Below are 19381 nucleotides of genomic sequence, written 5' to 3' on the forward strand. Positions count from 1 at the left end.
ACAATCACATGACTCCCAAGCTCCGTCGTCACGACTCTTCCGGGCTTACTGGGGGGCGTCCCTGTTGTATTCTAGCCCTTCTTAAAGTTCTTTAATTATCTGCGGAAAAATTGAGGAGAATTCTCCCCAAAAAACCAACCAAACAAACAAGAAGAATTAGTAGCAAAAGTTCGGCTTCCCGTAGTCGGCAGGATTCGAACCTGCGCGGGGAGACCCCAATGGATTTCTAGTCCATCGCCTTAACCACTCGGCCACGACTACTGCTGGTATTAATTTTAGCAATGAAATCTATGTGGAACCTATGCACACGTGCCTGCTACAGTAACATATTTGGATGGAGAGAAAAACATTGCAAAGCTGTTCTTTCCGATAAGAGACTATTTTAATGTTACGGCTCTGAGAATTGTAGCTTTCTGGAAGGACTCTTAGAGTAGATCCACTCCAACCCCCTCCCCCCACCCCAAATCAGGAAAACTGATTTCTAGTTGATCTCTAAAGTTAGAGTTAGAAAATAGGAGAGGGGGAGGAGATAGATCCTAGTGCTACTTACTGTACACCTGCTTGCACAGTGATTAAGCCATTTCCAGGAGCGAACCTGAAACCTTGGAGTGGCTGACCAGCCTTTGGGCTTCCTTGCGCTGCCCCCAGCTCCATTTCCCAAACTTGCTTTTAAACAAACAGCTTCCAGAACTCTTTTTTCATCCACTAGTCACTAAAATGCTATTTTCCACCGATGTAAATTCATTATGTCCTACTGTTCCATAAAAGCATACGTTGAAAAGAGTAATGTGTGATAACAAATGTAAAGTATTGTAATTTAATGGTATTCCTAGAAATACTGTACATATGCGACTTGAACTTTGAGTATTTCTAAAGTGGGGGGTAGCAAAGAGATTGGCACCTTTGGAAACTGGAGTTAGTTTGATCTGGATGATTTAGCAAGCTTCATTTATTTGGTTTGCTGTTTATTAAAATAACTTTAATGCCCTGAAGAGCAACCTGCAGTGATATGCTGGAGCGAAGGGTATCTGCTCATTACAGCCCACTGTTAAATTTTTGCCAAGTTTAGGTGTCCGTTGTTAAATGCAAATATTATTAAAAATTAAATTATATAAACTTATAATAAAATTAACTATGAAAACAAAAATAATACTAAAAAATAACCATGGTCTAGTTGCTGCATTACATTTACTATAATTTATGCTGTTGAGATTATTTACATCTATTGTATCTGAAATACTATGCAATGGCTTGCTATTGTGAATTTCTCAATTTTCCACTCAGTGATGTTCTTGGGTAACTTGAAATTGGTCTTCATGGGAAACTTGCAAATGCTACAAAATATGGCTTTTTCTCCTTAAAAGCTTGTTGTAAAACATTTAGCAGCATGCCACTGATGTTACCATCAGACCACCTTGAATACTCCCAGCAAGGCTAAACTCTTTTTACCTGCAGAGCTGCTCTGGTTATTCTCCCTGCAGCTTTGTTTTAGCAACTAGAATCCTGGCATATTGAATGATTTCCCACTCAGTTTTTCAAAAGCCACTTGATATTGAAGTTGACCTTGCAACATGGTTCTGGGGGAGTAATGCATAGATGCCATCCAGTTTAACAGGCTTAAGTTAGTGATTTGATTTTTATCTAGAAAAGATTAAATCTGAGGTGGTAAATGTCAATGTAGTTGACACAGGGTTTAGGGATGCAGACCTCTATGCTGTGGAAAGTCCTCTATAATTTTCGGCGGCTTCTGGTCAAGATGGTGAAGAAGGTAAACATAGTACTTGCATGCTACCATGACAACATCAAAATTACAACTAAACTACAGAACAACCACCATTGAGAACCACCTGAAGTCTAGCTGAACAGAAGTCCTATGACTAAAGTTATATTGAAGAAGCCACGTTGACACTGGTAGGAAGGATGGAGATGTGGGATAAGCAGGTCCCACTCAGCTGTGGAGGTCCCTCTTGAGTGAGGGGTCCCAGCCCCACATGAGGCTCCCCAGTCCAGGTTCCAGTGCCAGGAAGAGAAGTCCCCATAACTTCTGGCTGTGAAAACCAGAGTAGATTGTAACTGAGTGAGCCTGAGGCCTGACGGAGTCCCATGCACAAACTTACTTGCTGACAAACTCACTTGCTCTGAGTTCCAGATCTGAGGCAGCAGCTCAAAAAGCACCAGGAACATACAAGGAGAAACTGAATTGTCCGGCTTCAGGGCGAGGGCTGGAGGGGCAGCTTTCTCTCAGACTGAAGTACTGGCAGAAGCCAATGTTCCTTTGCTGAGCCCTCCCACCATAGGTACAGGTAGGTGCTATATCAATCTCCATCAACCAGTGGCTAATACTGTTCACTCCGCTCTGGTGATTCCCTGAGACTCCACCCCACCCAATATTTGGGCCCATCCAAACTGCTTCCAGTGACTATTTCATACAAATGGCCTATCTTGGTTCATGCTGTGGACTTTCTTAAAATCTGTCAAAGGTTCACAAATGCCAAAAAAGCAGCATCTTGCCTCAGTGTGCCCCATATCTCTTGCTTTGTGGCCCTAGGCCAACCATTAGCGGCAGCCAGCCTTGTTTTGCAGATTGGCCTCTCCCAAGTACTTCCAAGTCCAGCACAAGTGGCAACAATCTGCAGTCACTTTGAATGTTATACCTATGGCCGTGGGCAGGGCACAGGCAATGGCTAACCTTGACCAGCATCTCCCAGAGGCCTTGGAGCCAGCACACCCAGTGGACAGCATTGGACCACATTTGAGCACCGCCCAAACACCTCCATGTGTGATACACTCAGAGGTGAGACTTAGTGGGCACCAGAGCCCTGCTGAAGTGAGTTCTGCTCCATAGGGTCAGCCCCTGCATAGCAGCTCCTCTGCTAAGGTCATGACCAGTCCTGTAGCCAATCAGCCTGGGGGTCAATCCCTTCCATTGACGTGCCAACAGCATTCAAGGTTCAACTACAATAGGAGGGTGCATACAGCCCACACAGGAGGGGTGCATCTGGAGTGCCCTGCTCAGGTGACCTGGGAGACTGTGCCACCGGGCCCCACAAGACACCTATTGTATAAGGCCACTCTACCAAGACCAGGAGATGTAGCAACTCTACATAATAATACATAGACACAAACAAAGGAAGTCATCCAAAATGAGGAGACAAAGAAACATGTACCAAATGAAAGAACAGGATAAAACTCCAGAAAAAGAACTAAACAAAATGGAGACAAGCAATCTACCAGATGCAGAGTTTAAAACACTGGTTATAAGGATGCTTCCCCCAAACTTAGTTGTTCTTTGATGTGCATAGGGTATTTGTTCCAGGAACCCCACAGATACCAAAATTCATGGATGCTCAGGTTTCCAAATATAAAATTGCTAGGTAGGTCAATGCATAGAGCTGGCCCTCCTTATACACAGATTCTCAAACCTAGATGGAAAACAGTACAGGTGTTTATTGAAAAAAAAATTCCCCATTTAAGTGGACCTATTTGTTCAAGTGGACCATGCTGTTCAAGGGCTAATTGTAGGTGAAAGAATCTATTAGTATGTAGAAGATTTGCATAAAGGATTATGAAAAGATAAAAGAGGAAATTTTTTTATTGTGTGTTTTGTTTTTATGAATATCAGAAAAACAACTGCTGCTTGTTTTCTTCTTCCACTCCTGCCCCTCATTTTGATAGATCATCTAGAAGTTGATGTTCTCAGAATTTCATTTATAGCTCATTCAACTCTCCACTGAGACTCCTGACTTCAGTCGTGTTCTGTTTCTACTGTGCCTTAGAGAGAGAAAAGTCTGTGTTTACAAGGAGAAATGCCACATATCACATATGTGTATGACTGTGTGATAAACTGTAAAATGATAGTGCACTATTAAAAATCTCCAGATGTCAGGAGTTATACCCTGTGTGCTTTGGTGGATTCTAAGCAATGGAAGTGGATATGCATGTAGGTATACATAGCTATAGAAGATTATGTATTCATGAAATCATATTAGAAGATAATTAAATAAAACATATCACAGTAGTCCCTTCTTATATGTGGGGATATTTTCAAGACCCCCAGTGGATGCCTGAAACTGTACTGAACCCTATATATGCTATGTTTTTTCCTAGGCATGCACACCTATATAAAATTTAATTTATAAACTAGGCACAGCAAGAGATGAACAACAGTAACTAATAATAAATTAGTCATAATAATTATAACAATATGCTGTAAAAAAAGGTGAATGTGGTTCTCTGAAATATCTTGTACTGTATTCATTCTTCTTATGCTGATGTGAGATGATAAAATGCCTTATTAAGTCAAGAACTTTTACTATTTCACTTAAAGGAAGAACTTTATGGCTTCTCTTTGGCATATCAGAATTGCCAGCATCACTACTCTTGTGCCTTATTAAGTAAAATAAAGGTGACTTGAAAGCGATCACTGTGATACCTTGACAGTCATCTGATAACAGACAGTTTCTAAGTGACTAATGGGTGGGGAGTGTATATATATTTTGGTATTTTCCTTTTGTTTCTCAAAGTGAGGAATTTTATTTATTACCTTTTTAGTCATTAATATGTGTGGACAATGATGTAAAAATTGTCCCCTAATTCTTTACCAGTCTTGGAAAGTATGCTGAGCATGAGATGTTTTATAAAGGAGTTTAGTCAGGTGTCTTCAGATGATACATTACTATATTTAGTGGGTAAAAGGAACATGCCATGTATTATTACATTTACTTAGTATTCCAAGGAAGTAGTCCATGTATTATTACCTTTACTTAGTATTCCAAAGAAAAGGTGTTCAAATAAGGAAACAAAGCCCTGTTGGTTCTTCCAAGTAACCAAAGAGTGCTCTGAGCCTGCCTTCCTGGTAGCACCTGAATGAGCTAGACATGGTGATATAGCTGGTTCTATTGTCCCACACAGCCTAAGGCCAACCCCTTTAGTTAGAAGGTGTTTTATAATACTTCCAGCTCTTCACATAATAAATGCAAGTCCTCTTTGAATTCCCATGTACTTGGGTTTAATTTTCCCAGCCCTGCTTTTCTCCCCACACATTGCAGACCTTCTAAATAAACACCCACTACTGAGCAGTGACAGTGGTGTGAGGGGAGGCATCCTCCCAGAACAGTTGCCAGCCTCCCAGCAGCGGATGCTGTGGAAGAAATGGAGTAGCACTGAGGCATCTCCGGTTCTTTTAAGTGGTCCCTGAGTTAGGCCTCGATGTCAGGTAGGTAAATTCAGTCCAGAACATGTAGAATCTTTATTGGAATTTGTACATTCATCTTTCACAGCTGTGGAGAGTTTAGACTAATCACAACTCTCACTGGGATACTATCGTCTTCATAATTTGAAAAAGGATCAGGAGCCTGCAGGCTTGGAACATCTTGAGAAAACTCTGGCCCTGAAATACATCATCACACGTGGGGGACACCACTTGCAGCATCATCCAGAGCTTAAGAATGTTGAAATCAAGTATTTCTCTGGCGTGATTTCAAGTGGCCTGAGAAATCTGAGAACTATTTTTTTTTCTTTTCTTTTTAAACTGCAAAACAGATTCTTTCCTCTTCCATCAACCCCATTGCTGTCAATGTGTCCAATGTTAGGTGCCAGAAATGAGCATAGCCTTTTAATGATAACAATGCCAAGGTTAACATGGCCACCAGAGGCTCTCTCAAGAATCTGTTAGGGTGTATTTTGATCCACAGACACGTTCCACAGGCATGCAACTCCTTAGTCTTTCTTTCCTCAGTACATTTCTCTTCAGCAGCCTGGATAAAACTTGTCACTTTTTGCCAGACCTCCTCATGCTTTGGGACCCCTTGGAATGATTTTTCATTGGCCCCATGTGTCCATATGGTAGGGCTAGGTTCGAAGTTGGTATTTGGGAAGCAGCCTCTGACAACAGAGATCTAGTGAACTACAGTCATTTGTTCAAAAGGCCAGTATTCACAGACCTGCTATAAGACTGCAATACAATTTTGACCCCACCCAAAAGGATATTTTATCACCATCCACCTAGCAACCAACAAACAGATCAGCTTGAGGAGGCAAGTGCTAATGTATGTCGCTCGAACCAGTCAACTCTCTGCGAAATTAGTAATCTAGCCCTTTTTTGGAAGCATTAACATTAAAATGAGTTCCTTTTAATTCAACAGTTCTATGAGCATAGCTCCCTCTTTCCTCCTTTTTGTTTCATATTATTTTTTGCTTTATGGATTTCAACCTTCAGAACGTGATTCAAGAAAAACAAAAAGAATCAGTTGGAGGACTACAGAGGCTGGGTGTAGGAATTTCAGTTGAGTGTTATAAGGAAAGCCAAGTGAGGACCAAGTTGCAGAGTCAATCGGAAGTGTCTCACAGTTCTGAGTTTAGGCTTATTGCCTGTCAGTCTTCCATTCCCCCCCATTGGCCATGTTGCCTCTCAGGGAGGAATCCAGGGTTTTAAGCAGACAAGTTTGCTCTATTTCCTCAGTCACTTTTCCGCACATGAACCAATCTTTATGGCCCGTAGGTTTCTGAAATCTAAAATGTCTCCACCTACATGAGAAGCTCATGGAAGGATAAAACCAACAGAGAACTCTCATAATGAACTTCTTAAAGAACATATGGAGTTGGAAAGGACTTTAGTGATTGTATATAAAACTCTTTCATTTTACAGATGAAGCAATCATGGCCAGAGAAGTGAAACAAAGGAGAAATTCTTGGATTATTAAGAGATTTTCATTGCAACCATTTATTACATTGTCTTATTTCATTATCATGCTGGTTATTCTGGATAAGATCATTTCTAGTGGCCATAGGTTGATGATATAAATTTAATACCAGATTGCCACATTTTTGAATCCTTTCATGCCTGGACCTACCGACATATCAATAGAAAGATAGCTCATCCCCTCGAGTTTGTGTGTTGTTTTTAAAAAAATTTCTGATCGTCTATGTCACTCTAACGTACCCACCACTCTATAGTTTAGTGACTATGTCTAGACCTCATATCACATATGAGGACAGGGACTATAACTAACGTATATTTTTTCTACTATAGTAACTAGAAAGGGAGGGAGAGGTGTATCTTTTGAGAACATCTACATTGAAATCCTATTATGAGACTGCTTTCAAGGGCCAGGGCACTCCACTGCATTTTAACAGTGAGGCGGATTCTCTGACCTGTGAGTTGGAAGCCTATAGAAATGGTAAGTTTTAACTAACAGGGTCATTCAAGCCAAAGAGACTGTTGGCCGAAGGATGGTGAGTCTCCTCGGAGCACACAGGGAGGTCTCAGGTCTAGGAGAGGCTGTGGGGGCGACAGAGGAGAGCCAAAGACGACCCTGAACTCTGGAGGGCACGGCCTGGGCTCACACCTGCACCTCCAGGGCTGGCATGTGCCTCGTCCGTGAATGAAGGGACAGATTCCTTCCTCAGCAGGAAAAGCATATTTTCTGGCTTTTCATTTTTTTTTTTTTTCTTCTGAAACCAATACCCTCTCAGACTACATGTGGCCAGGTTCTACAAGGCATCATAATTTTCTGGAGCAGTACCACTGATAGCTGTGTCAGTGCCTGTTTACCCTGCTTGGCTATAGGTACTGACATATCCAACCTACAGGACACCAGCCCCTGAACCAATCTAAGATTTTCTTGTTCTTCTCTGTCATTGTAAAATCTGGATTTGTAAGTCTCGTATCCAGTGAACAAAGTGCCACCCCGCTGTCTTCCCCATGATTCCCTGTAATGGACTTGTACTCTACCTTTAGATTGAACTGCACTGGTATTTTGGGGCTAAAACTGTCCAAACCCCAAACCCTCGTCCAAGGCTGTAGTAGTTTCTGAGGGCTGCCAATAACAAATTGCCAGACTTTGTAGCTTAAAACAACAGAAATGTATTCTTTCAGTTCTGGAGGCCAGAAGTCTGAAATGAAGCTGTAGGCAGGACCACATTCCCTCTGAAAGTTCCAAGGGACAGTCTGTTACTTACCTCCTCCAGTTTCTGGTGGCTATTAGCATTCGTCAGCTTTGCCTCTGTCTTCACGTTGTCCTCTCCTTTGCAGGTCTTTTCTGTATATTTGATACGGGTACCTGTGATTGCTTTTAGGATAAACCTCTTCATTTAAGATCCTTAACTTAGTCACAACTGCAAAGGCCCTTTTCCCAAATAATGCAACATTCTAGGGATTTGACATGAATATCATTTTTGGGGGTCATTTCTTAGCTTATTACAAGGGCCCTGACAAACTCCTGGCCCATGCTGACGCCTCTTCCTGGGAGAGTCTCCTCTTGTCTCTCTTGGTTCTGGCTAAGGATACATTTTAACATGAATGAGTCTGTCTGGAATCATATTCTGTTGCCCACTTGCCTATGAGTATATCCATAGCTGGCACAGTCTTACTGCCTTTCCAAGCCTCCAGTTGCAGCCATGTGGGTATAAGTGTCAGGCTGGATCATTTCTAAGCTTGCCTTTAAATACTATGATCTTGCTTGATGGACTCCTTTCCCACAAATAAGGCCAAGGTCAAGTCAGTTCTCTTCGGCTGAGCCATACTGGAATGGTTTCCATCTTCCTGTCAGCCTGGCACTGAGGTTACAGCATGCCTCATGGCAATGGCTGTGTCATCTAGTGTAGTGTTCTCATGTCTATACAATAATTTATTGGACACTTACCATATTCTGAGCAATTTATATAACTTATTTTATTTAATGTCACAACTTAAGAAATAGGGACAGAGAGATAAAGTCACTTGCATAAGGTAATACAATGTGGGTTTTGAAAGTGGGTCTAAGTGTGAAACCCATGTTCGTTTTACTGTGCCATATGATATTTTACAGGTTTGCATTATTCATCTGAAGGCTGTCTTCTCTCCTTCTCTTCATTTAGAAAACAAAAACCAAAAACTGAGGTGAGGGTAAGAATTTGCTTAAATTTGATTTTCTAATTACTTACAAGGACTTGGCAGAGAAATTTACTCAACCAGACAACTTAATTCTTAAATTCTTGTCTGTGGGGGATCTTTCCAGATCAGGGTCTTTGAGTATACATACATGAGTTTATACTTCTCTTGCCAGTTTGCATTATTCTACAGTTACTGCAATTCCCCACTGTGTGTAGAATCTGTCTCTAGTCTCTTAACATTCTCCAGCAACCACCCTGTACTCACAGAGAAGATAAGATGCGAATGTGAAGGAAAACGCCAAGTTCAATCAGCCAGGAAAAGCTGAAAAGTCCATGTTTCAAGGAAAAAGTCGTGTAATGAATTTACACACTGGCCTCTCACTGAAATCCTGACCAGTATCCACATTCCTAAGTACCAACAGATATTTGTCATTTGACCTTGCTAGCCTTGGTTTTAATTCTAGCTCTGTTACTGTGTTATGATCTTGGATGAAACATTGATCCTTCTTGTTTTTCAGTCTCCTATGGTATAATAAACTAAAATAATTAAAAACAAATAGCTTTTTAATTTTTTTAAATCTTTATTGTTATATTACAGATGTTCCCCCTTTTTAATTTAAAGGAAACGTAATTTAATGAAAGGCCGTATACTGATGGTGGTAAACACATGCCTTTATAAATCCCATGGGCCTGGGTTTCAGTCTCACTTCCCCCATTTACTAGCTGAGGGTGGGGGGAACTTGAAGGCATTGTTTATCTTCTCTGACCATCAGTTTCTTTATTTATAGAAAAATGGAATTAGTAATATAGTACTTACCTGGCAGGAATGTTGTGAGGGCTGAAAGGGAACCCAAGTTGGAGGCAACAGAATTGTGGAGCTACTGAGAGACCCAGGTTGGTTTCCAACAGTGACTCTAGGAGGAAAAGACCATTCTCGCTGCCCTGCCCCTCTCTGGGCTTGCCTAATGTTTTCTCTCCAAAGCTAGGACACTGCTTTGTAACAGACACATTCCTGGACCAAGCAGAGAGGAGTTAGTTTCATTACTTTAAAACAAACTCACACATCAAAGACTCCTTTGCTTGAGCTCTGGGGAGGGCTGCCAGATGGTAATTAAACCTCCTAATAGTGAGGAAGTAGGCAGGCAAGTCAAAAGGGGTCTCTGAGGGATTCTACTTGAGATCAGAGAAAACAGGTGAATGATGTTGCAGTATAGATCAAGTCAAAGAAAACATGTATCTGTCACACGAATACTTTTCCGTCAAGTCTTGTCACCACCCTAGTTCACACTCTTGTCCTTTATAGAAATCTGAAAATGTCCTCTAACTGGTTTTCCTGGCCCCAGACACTTTCTCTGCAGTCAGAGCTCTATACTTGCTCTTCTGGCCGTCTTCTTAGAGCTGTGGCTTTTACACTTTCAACTATGAATCACAGTAAGAAATACATTGTCGATGATGGGACAGTATATACATATATCTCTTATCTATCTATCTATCTATCTATCTATCTATCTATCTATCTATCTATCATCTATCTATCTTCTATCATCTATCCATCCATCCATCATCCATCATCATCTATCTGTATATTATCTCTAAAATGAGACAAAAGTTTTATGAAATTGTATTTTAATCTATGTGAGATGCAATCTGATATTTTCTGTTTTATTCTATTTTATCCTTTTATTTCAAAATAAGTACTAGTAAAAACCTACTTAAATATATTCCAGGAGAAGGAGGAGAAGCAGGGAGAGGAGGAGGAAGAGAAATGGGAGGAGAAGCAGGAGGAGGAGGGAGAGGAGAAGAAGGAGGAGAAGGTGGAGGTGGAGAAAAAGAAGAGGAGGAGGAGGAGGAGGAGATGCAGGAGAAGGAGGAGGAGGAGGAGGAAAAGCAGGAGGAGGAGGGAGAGGAGAAGAAGGAGGAGAAGGTGGTGGAGGAGGAGGAGATGCAGGAGAAGGAGGAGGAGGAAAAGCAGGAGGAGGAGAGGCAGGAGAAGGAGGAGGAGGAGGAGGAGGAGGAAAAGCAGGAGGAGGAGGAGGAGGAGGAGGTGGAGGAGGAAAAGCAGGATGAAGAGGAGGAGGAGGAAGAGGAGGAGGAGATGCAGGAGAAGGAGGAGGAGGAGGAGGAAGAGGAGGAGGAAAAGCAGGAGGAGGAGGAGGAGGAAGAGGAGGAGGAAAAGCAGGAGGAGGAGGAGGAAGAGGAGGAGGAAAAGCAGCAGCAGGAGGAGGAGGGAAAACGCCGGGAGGAGGGGAGGAGGTGGAAAAGCGGATGAGTCGATGCAGGAGAATGGGAGGAGGAGGAGGAAGAGGAGGAGGAAAAGCAGCAGCAGGAGGAGGAGGAGGAGGAGGAGGAGGAGGAAAAGCAGGAGGGGAGGGAGAGTAGGAGGGAAAAGAGGAGGAGGAGATGCAGGGGGAGGGGGGGGGGAGGGGAATAGGATGAGGAGGAGAGGAGAGGAGGAGGAAAAGCAGGAGGAGGCGGGAGGAGGAGGAGGAGGAAAATCAGGACGAGGAGATGCAGGAGAAGGAGGAGGAGGAGGAGGAGGGAAGAGGAGGAGGAGGAGGAGGAGGACACATTTTGAAATACTATGTTTCTAGAACATTATTCTGATTATGTCCTTAGTTTCTTATTAAATCTCTGATGGCCTTACATTGCCTTCCACATGAAGTCCAGATTCCTTAGCCTGAAAGGTTCCTAATTACCCTTCAGATCCATTTCCCATTACCCCTAGCAGGAGGCAGCAAACCGAAGTGGGAACTTTGGAGTCAGATGAGCCAGGACTGAAGGCTGGTATACAGCACCTACCAGTGGAAAAGTTAAGATAATATTTTCATATCCCTGTGCCTTTATCTGTAAAAGGGAATAATGGTGCCCACCTCACCAGGTTGTTTGAGGGTCAGATGAGAGTACACACAGTAAGTACTCTGTAAACGTTAGTGTTGAGGTTGTTCTGCCCAGTACATGCTCTGGTTCCTAATATATTCCACTGTTGATTCTTTTCCAGAGAGTTTGGTGCCCTCCTGTATCTCTGTATCTGTGCATTTGCTCATTCCATTGCTCCTTGTTTGACCCTATTGCCTTTTTGGGGGAAAGCTTAGCTATCTTTTATGACTCAGCCAAAATTCCACCACCACTTTAGTCTTCCCTGACCAATCAATAAGAAGTGGCTCACTCCTCCCTTAAGTAGCTGTAAACCTATAATCCTGTTGTATCATTGATGATTATTGTCCGTCATAGTTATTTCTAATGTCCCTTACAAGAATGTGAGACCCATGAGGACGGGAAATGTGTTCATTCCATGTGTAATTTCCCAGTGTGCATTCCTCAAAATACCAAGTGCAAATAGTGTGCTGAATGATTAAGTATATAAAATTGCCACTTGCTAGAGGAAGCTGGGATGAGTATGGCTCTAAGTTTTCCAGTTAAAGTAGAATGTCTGATGCTGTGTATCTAACAGAGAATATCTTGCCTATCATGTATTTTTAATTTCACCAGAAGTAAAATAAAAACAATCCTTGATTGATCTGAGCCTTTCATATATACACAACTGCCCATGTGAGTAATCTGCTTATAGCTGGTTTTATATCAATGATATCAATGCTGTCAATGGTTGTCATTCCCAGAAGTATCTTGTGAGTATGTGCATGTGTGTGTGTGTGTGAACGTGTGCACTATAATTATTGTGTCAATGCATGGTAGGGAGAAATGAGTAAGCAACATAACTGATTGAATCCAGGTTTAAGAGTGTGGGTATGGGCACAGGCTCTGGATCTAAACCCATTTAACTCCATTTAAACAGAATTTATTTATTTACTGGTTGCGCTGTTAAATCTCTCTGTGCCTCTATTTCCTCATATGTAAAAATAAGGACTAATGCTAGTACCTACATTATTAGGACTATCATGAAGACTGAATTAATTAATACATGTGTATCACTTAAATAGTCTTTGGTCAGCATCTATAGTGGAACATTATGCATACTCCATGTCTTAGCAGTTCCACTTCTAGGTATACACCCAATAGATACGAGCACATATATTTACCAAAAGGCATGGACTAGAATGTCTATGGTAAAAGGCTTTATAATACCCCAAACTAGAAGTTACCCAAATGCCATCAAGAGTAGAATGTGTGCAAATTGATGAAGAGTAACCTCATTTAAAGTGGAGTTGGGAGGGCCTGTAGTGGGCCCTCACATGCTATAACTCATCACCAACTAACCCAAATACCCAAATAGAAAGAAATGTACTTTCTGTCTCCAACAGGAAGATGTTATTCTACTCTAATACTCCAGCAGGGAGAAGGAGGATCTTTTCCTTGCCTGGCAAGCACTTAGCCAATGAAAGACTGTTACCACTCAGCCAATGAAAAGCCACTACACTTTGAACTTCCAATTTCCTCCAATAGACTCTTTGTGTACAACAACCCCTCTGAACTTTCCCTTTCCTTTATAAAAAAAATCTCTCCTTCCTTCTCTGGACTTATGGGTGGTTTTTCATTAGCTTGAATATCCCTATTTGTAATTCTTTGTTGTTCCAGGATTAACCCACTTTGCTGGAGAAATAAATATCTATTTGTTTAAGGTCAACAAATGGGTAAATTGCAGTATATTTACATAATAGGATGTTATACAGCAACAAAAATGAATAAACTATGTACATGCAACCACATGGATGAATCTCACAGACATAATATAGAGTGAAAGAAGCCAGATACAAAGAGAAAATACTGTATGATTTCATTATATACTGTTCAAAAATAGGCAAAACTAGAAAATAGAATAATAACTACATGGTTGGGGAGAATGACTAGAAAGTGGAAAGTAGCATGAGAAATGTTTCTGAGGTGCTGGATATATTGTTTCTTTTTGTGGGTGTTTTTAGTTTGTAAAAATTCACCAAGCTGCATACTTGTGATCTGTGAACTTTTTTGTATGTAAATTATTTTTTAAAGTTTTTTAAGTACACAATGAACAAAAAGTGTTTAATAAAAGCTAGATATTATATTATTATTAGCCTGAAAGACCAGATTTTGAATCCTGGTTCTGTGGTCATTGAGACTAGGGAGTCTCTTAAACTCTCCATTTCTAGAGTGATATACAGAGATAATGATACTTACATTGAAGAGATGTGAGATGTTGTTGAGAACTGGTGAGATGAGATCTTTTAAATGGTGTCAGCCTATTTAATATCCAGCAGACAGCTTTGGAGCAGATTTTCATTATAATAGGAAAAATCACTTGAGTGTATCCGTTAGTTGTAAAATGTAAGGCTAATAGATGCCTCTTACCATTGGGGTAATAGTATAGAGATTTTTGTTTATGATCTGACAATGGTAGCCCCCTATACCATAGCTCTTGGTATATAGAACTAGTCTGGAATAGGAATTGGTAATTTTGCCAAGAGGCCAAGGAGCCTCCTGAGGGGAAATGATTAAAATCCTTGACCTTTCTCTTTTGTGGGTTAATATTAGTAAACACTGATGTACTGAGATTGACTAGACTGAAATTTGTTGGAAAGAAACAACACCAATGGCCCTAGAATGGAATTTACCATGGTCATGTCCGGCTTGATGGTCTAGGTCAAGAGTTCATGGTGAAGGGCAGTTTCTTCATAGTGGATGGTAGAGACAGAACTATTCCACACCCAGCTAGCCTGTCACAGTTTCATGCTTAGGGATGGTGACTGAGCAGATTCATTTAACATAAAGTATGAGTGGACCATAAGAAGCAAGGACTTCTCCATGGCAGGAATAATTAGTCATTGGATTGGGTGGGACCAGTGTTTGGTATGTCCATAGGTAGCCACCAAAGCAGTGGTACTTATAAGCTAATAGAACTTTTTAGTTATTTCTCTCATCTCTTATTTAGAAGTATGATTGACTTTTTAGAAATGAGAAAGGCCCTAGGATGTTGAAATGAAAGAGTAGGAAAGACCTCATGGAAAGAATTTCAGACCTCCTGCTGGTAAGGTGTTTGGGCCTCAAGCAATTCACTAGACAAGTAAAATAAAAGAAACACTATTTGTATTCTAAGCTAGTGAAGCATACATCTAGTTAATCATAATAGCTCAAGTAATAACTATCATTTTTTGGGCGCTTACTATGTGTCTGGCATGGAGGCTGATCTTTGTTCACCAAAATTTGTTCTTCCCTTCTTCTTAGACATGTGAGTAGACTTTCCCAATAGCCATTTACTTAGCTGTGGCTCTATGACTAAATTTAAAGCAGAATCATCACGTAGCACTTCTGGTGTTAGGCCTTAAACAATATAAGGTTCTCCTCCAATGCTCTCTTTCCTTTTTGCTGGTTGAACCCATAGCAATCTAACTTTGGCCAGGTACATGTTAGCAATGTCCTAGAAATGACACACAGCAGCTTAAAGGCAGGCACCTACAAATGACTGCATGGAGTAGGGCTCCCCTGCTACCCTGGACTTTTACCCAGGAAATTTGATGTGAGGAAAAATAAACTTCTTTGTTCTTTGAACTTGCATTTCTCAAACTTTAATGGGCACAAGAATCACCTGGAGATCTTGCTAAAATGCAGTTCCTGATTCAGTTGGTCTTGAGTGGGTATCTTGAGTAGGGCTCGAGAGTCAACATTTCTAATAAATTTCTAAGTGATGTTAATGATGTTGGTCTATACAGTCAATCCCTCTTACTCCCAGGAACATGGTACTTAATTTAATTTAATTGGGACATGGTACTAAAAAATAAATAACTTGAAACAAAACCTCCCCAGGTGATTCCAATCTACAGATAGGGTTGAGACCCATGGGATGGGAGGAACATTTTCTGAGGATGCAGCATTCCAGTTCCTTTTCTGGTACCCTTTCGGGAAGGAAAACATTCCTTCTAGCTCTCCTAAACAGTCTTGTCATCCTATCTTCTTATTAACCAATTATGGATGTTTCTGGTTGCTTGTCTGCAACTGTTAGGAGTACTTGTCTTCCTAAACTTTATTTCAGCCAGCAACTTCTTTTTTGACCTCCTCTTGCTTAACATCTTGTTTTGGATGTTGAGCTTTGAACAAAATAATTCAAGATGGTGATGTAGCCCGGCTGGTGTGGCTCAGTGGTTTGGCATCGACCCCTCCACCAAGAGGTCGCTGGTTCAATTCCTGGTCAGGGCACATGCCCAGGTTGTAGGTCCGATCCCCAGTGTGGGGCATGCAGGAGGCAGCCAATGGATGTTCTCTGTCATTGATGTTCCTATCTCTCTCTCCCTTTCCCTTCCTCTCTCTCTAAAATCAATTAAAAAAAAAAAAGATGGTGATGTAGAGAGAAGCTGATTGTTGGCTTTCCCAAAATCTGCCTTTAGGGAACATATATGGAGTATTTACGTTTTGAACACTGCAACAGCAGTCTAAGTGGAGGTTTCAGCACTAAGACAGTCAGACACTTGCTGTTACTGAGATGGATGATGTAATAATTCCAAAATATACGGAGTGCTCATACAACTCAACAAAAGGAAGACAAGAACCCAATTAAAAAAGGTCAGAGAAACCAAATAGACACCTCTCCAAACAGGACATACAAATTGCTAAGAGACATATGAAGAAATGCTCAACTTCACTAATCATCAGAGAGATGCAAATTAAAGCAACAATGAGGTATCACCTCACACCTGTCAGAATGGCCGCCATCAACAAATCATCAAACAAGTGTTGGCGAGGGTGTGGAGAAAACGGGACTCTAGTACACTGCTGGTGGGAATGCAGACTGGTGCAGCCACCATGGAAAACAATATGGTGTTACCTCAAAAAATTAAAAACTGAATTGCCATTTGACCCACTTCTAAAAATATACCCTAAGAAGCCTGAAACACCAATCATTAAGAATATATGTACCCCCATGTTCATAGCAGCACTATTTACAATAGCTAAGATCTGGAAACAGCCCAAGTGTCCATCAGTAGACAAATGGATCAAAAAGCAGTGGTACATATACACAATGGAGTACTATGCAGCTGTAAGAAAGAAAGATCTCCTATCCTTTGAGATGACATGGAGGGACCTGGAGAGTATTATCCTAAGCGAAACAAGCCAAGCAGAAAAAGACAAATATCATATGATCTCATTTATTTGTGGAATATAATGAGCATAACAGTCTGAGGAACAGGGTAGACCCAGAGACGTGGAAGTAGGATACAGACTGACAACCCTCAGAAGGGGGAGGGGGGGAGATAAACCACAGAGCTTATATGCATGTATGCATAACTGATGGTCATGGACAACAAAGGTGGAGATGGGGTGGGGGGGATGGGGAGGAGGGTGTCAATGGGGAAAAAAGGAGAAACATCTGTAACAACAACCAAAAATTTAAAGTACTATTCTGTGCAATCAGTTTCACCTGAAGTTTCCAAAGCCTTAAGAACATCTTGTGGCAATTTGTACTTAAGACATTATTTTGCATTTATTAAATGTTGATAATGTACTAGGTATTGTAGAGACTACAATCCCTGCTCAGAGGTCAAGGGAGAGGACAAATATGTCCCAAAAGAAAGAAGGTGAGGCTTAAAATAGTCAAGAATTTTTCTTGATAATCCCCTTTATCTTAGTTGAAACTTTAGGATTTTGTAAAAAGCTGTCACTTTTATAAAACTTTTGCAGTTTACAAAGTGTTTTTACATAGATTACCTAGTTTAATATTCACTTTAGCCTTGCTGCATCGTGATTTAGTCAGCAGCAAGCAACAGAAAACCTGACTCAAACTGCATTCAACAATAAGGAAAATTACAGTTGTCTTAACTCTAAATCCTGAAGTGTAGTGGTCTCAGGGTTGTTAATCCAGCAGATGGGTTAGGACTCAGTTCTCTCTCTCTTTCTATTTTATCATCTAGGGCATTGGCTCCAGCCAGGGCTATTTTCCCTGTTGGTAGTAAAAATTCTGTTGGTAGCAATTGGGGCACCCTTCTCATTATTTATGTCTGGCTCAAAAGAAGAAAAATCTGTCACCCATCCATAGAAGAAAAGTCCTCCTGATTAGTCATTTTAAGTAATGTGTCCATCTCACTGGGGAGGGTTGGGGTGGCAACCTACAGTGACAGAATGTAATATACTCTTCAAGTATAGTCTACTATAGTCTATTTTATATCTTATCCTGTTTCAACTTACTCTATCCTATCTTATTTTATTTTTTAAAATTCTGGAGCAGAATGGACTGTATTGATTTTCTGACCCTTCCATGGATCTCAACCCTTAGTAGAAGCTTCAGGGTCAACATTCAGCTGATGTTTTGGGCCTCAGACTCTGCATTCTCCCAATCTCCCCACCCATACCTGACACCCAGTAAAATTTCTCAATCTTACATTTCATCTCCTTGGGATCCTGACTTCTGCTTTCCCTTGTGACACTTCATCAGTAGGCTACACTGACGTTTGGCTCACCACCATGCTAACATTTTTATTCAGTCCAGCCCTCTGGTTCAAGCTGTTGTGAAATCCACTGGTTAGATCTGATTGGGTCCTCACAGAGTCTTTAGTCACAGTTGGGTCTCTCTTCACTTCTGATAATCCTAAGTCATAAATAGAGAAACTATTCTTTTCTAGAATAGAGATAAAAGACTAGACTGGGGCATTAAAAAACGGAGTAATCTCCTTCCTCAGATTTCTGTACAATCTGATTTTTTTTGTTCTTCTCTTTCTACCTCTCCTCATTTTTCCTCTCATCCATTTTTTCCTCCTCAGACGGAGGTATACAACTCTAAGATGTAGTAACGGTTTTTCCTACTTAAACACTAAACCTGATCCCCATGAATGTTTGACATGAGCTCTGCTTGTAGGACTGTAGCTCCGCCCTGAATTCCTGCAGAAATGCTGAATTCGTGCAGGTTCACCAGCAAGTTTTACCCCCAGAAATCCAGTTCAGTCTAGCTATTCATAAGTACATAAATCATTTTAGGGAAGGTGAAAGTTCATCTGGCCCAAATTTCTCCTCTGTTTTTGGTTTATCTTAATTAGGTTTTGCTATTTTTTCACCACACCCTCAATCTTCTCTGTCTCCAAAAGAAGCAGAGCTGCCCCTCCTCAACTTTTATAAACTCTGTTAGAGCCACTTTCTCCAATAACTTATTCCATATGTTGTCTACATGAGCTCCACCGGATCCTCCCTCCTCCCGCCCCCCGCTTTCTCATTTTTACATGGCATCCCTCAGTATTTGAATCATTACAAATAAAAGGAGAAAATATTCTCCAATCCCACATCAATGAGGCCCTCTCTTTGGTGTGTTCCAAGTGTTCTATCCTTTAAAAGATTTGTGGAAGTGTTTCTAACCCAGTGAGAAACGGCAGGTCTGCCTTCAGTGTCCTGCTCCTTCTTCCTCTGAAAGCCCCATGTAAGTTGGGTAGTGCTTTCCTTCCCTGCTCAGGACACTGCCCTTACTGGTATAAGAGACAGAAAAGGCCCCAGTCTTCCTTAGAGGGGTCCATTAAGAACGCTGAGCAGAAAGGTGACACCTCTCTGGTTTCCCATTCTATACTCTCTGCAAAAATACACTCAGATTTCAGTTGTTTTTAAA

General features: G+C 41.1%; 1 non-coding gene across 1 annotated transcript; it reads right to left on the bottom strand.

The window, feature by feature from the left end:
- Window positions 1-179: 179 nt before the first annotated feature.
- Window positions 180-261, bottom strand: TRNAS-AGA. The gene has a single exon. It is a non-coding gene; the product is annotated as a tRNA-Ser (tRNA).
- Between the last annotated feature and the right edge of the window lie 19120 nt (window positions 262-19381).

The sequence above is a fragment of the Molossus molossus genome, unplaced genomic scaffold (assembly GCF_014108415.1).
Source record: "Molossus molossus isolate mMolMol1 unplaced genomic scaffold, mMolMol1.p scaffold_m16_p_16, whole genome shotgun sequence".
Classification (NCBI taxonomy): domain Eukaryota; kingdom Metazoa; phylum Chordata; class Mammalia; order Chiroptera; family Molossidae; genus Molossus; species Molossus molossus.